The following is a 2,374-nucleotide window of genomic DNA, read 5'->3' on the forward strand; positions in this document are numbered from 1 at the left end:
TGACACAAAACTTTAATTATCACAAGCATGTTCTCATTTGTACAACTAAAGGGCTCTGTCTAAAGAGTAGACCCAATCATGTCATAAACGATGTTGATTAGTGTTGTTTGTCAAGTTGGCTACTCCATGATTCCCATGATTATATACTACCCTGTATTTTCTGTTCTGGTGTAATTTTCCTTCATTTTGTGATATTATATAATTATCCCCCAACTTCTTGTTGTAAATCTTATCCTTTATATGTTAATGAGGCAAGGTTAGTGTGGGATATTTCTTGAGTTTACCCCTGACAAGTCACACCTTTACTTACATCTTACTCTTAGTAAAGTCACCACCATATTCTGATACAAAAGAAATTACTTTGAGGGCACGGCTATATCCAATATATATTGAAAACTCTTATAGAGCTCTCTCTTGCTCTGAATCTTGCACTGAACTTCTTCTCATCACCTAATCTCCAATTTTTGGAACTTAAGTTAGCAGAATGCTATCTATCCTGCCAGTTTAGGGATTCACCAACTTCTGCATCCCATGAGCCAATATCCTGTCATCCCTTCCTGCTGAATGTGGTTTCATAAGCCTGCAGCCTGACAACTGATCCACATATTTGAAACTCGCCAGTTTCCACAACTGCATGTCTTTAAGATAATTTCTTTCAGATTCATCAATAAATTTCTCTGTCTCTCTGTCTCCCCATCTCTCTTCTTATTGTTGTTATGTGCCAGCGAGTTGATTCTGACTCATAGCTACCCTGTATAAAATAGAATGAAACCCTACCTCATCATGATCCCTTCTCCCAATTGTTGCCATGATTGAGCCCATTTCCACTGCCACTGTGTCAGTACATCTGGTTGGGGTCTCCTTCCTTTTTGCTTATCTACCACTTTACCAAACATGAGGTCCTTCTCCAGGGACCAGTCTTTCCTGACAAGATGTCTGAAGTATGATAGACTTCCAAGGAACTGACTTCCAAGGAACATTCTGTACTTCTTCCAACATAGATTTGTTTGTTCTTCTGGCAGTCCAGGATAACTTTAATATTCTTCTCCAAGACCATAGTTGAAATGAATCAATTCTTATAAGGTCTCCATTATTCACTGTCCAACTTTCACATGCATGTGAGGGTATTGGAAATACCATGGCTTGGTTAGGCACACTTTAGACCTCAAACTGACATCTTTGCTTTTGAAAACCTTTAAGAGTTCTTGTGCAGGTTTGCCTAATGCAATATGTTGTTTGATTTCTTGTCTGCTGCTTGCATGAGTGCTGATGGTGTATCCAAACAAAATGAAGTATTTGAGTACTTCAAACTTTTCTCCATTTATCATGAAATTATTTATTAGTCCATTGTGATTGTTTTGTTTTCTTTACATTGAGGTGCATTCCATACTGAAGATTGTATGATCTTCATCAGTAAGTCTTTTAAGTCATTTTCTCTTTCAGCAAGCAAAGTTGTATCATTTGCCTATTGCTGGTTTTTAATGAGTCTTCCTCCAATCCTGATGGCATGTTTTCTTCATATCATTCAGCTTTTTGTGCTGTTTGTTCAGCATAAAGTCTGAATAAGTATGGTTGAAGAATACAACTCTGGCACATAGCATTGCTGATTTTAAAACATTTAAAAACATTCAGTGTACCTTTCTTTGTTCGTTTGAATTACTGCCTCTATGTACAGGTTCCTCATGAGCACAAAGAAGTGTTCCAGAATACTTATTCTCTCTAATGTTGCCCATAGCTTGTCATGTTCCACAAAGGTGAAAGCCTTTTTATAGTCAATAAAGCACAGGTAAATATTGTTCTGATATTCTCTGCTTTCAGCAAAGATTCATATGATGTTAACATGTATTATATCCCTCATTCCACATCATCATCTCAATGTGGCTAGACCCTCTGGTAGTTCCCTTTCAATATATTGTTGCAGCTGTTTAAGAATTATCTTTAGCAAATTTTTACTGAATGTGATATTAATAATATTGTCAAGTGATTTCTGCATTCTGTTGGGTCTTCTCTTTTGGAATGGGCACAAATATGGATCTCTTACAATCTGTTAACCCACTCTCTTCCGATTTCTTGGCATACTTGAGTGACTCCACTGCTGCATCAGTTTGTTGTAAAAGTTCAATTTGTATTCCATCAGTTCTGACCTTAATGATGTGGATGGAACAAAGCTTTATGGACCCTCATTTGCTAATGAACTACAACTTAAAATGAGAAGAAATAGCTGCAAACATCCATTAAAAATCAGAGCATGGAATATACAAAATATGAATCTAGGAAAATTGGAAGTTTTCAAAAATGAAATGGAACACATAAGGATCAATGCTATGTATGAATGGACAGACATTGATAGAAATTGTTCATTTTGAATCCAACA

The sequence above is a fragment of the Chrysochloris asiatica genome, unplaced genomic scaffold, assembly GCF_000296735.1.
Source record: "Chrysochloris asiatica unplaced genomic scaffold, ChrAsi1.0 scaffold00185, whole genome shotgun sequence".
Lineage (NCBI taxonomy): Eukaryota > Metazoa > Chordata > Mammalia > Afrosoricida > Chrysochloridae > Chrysochloris > Chrysochloris asiatica.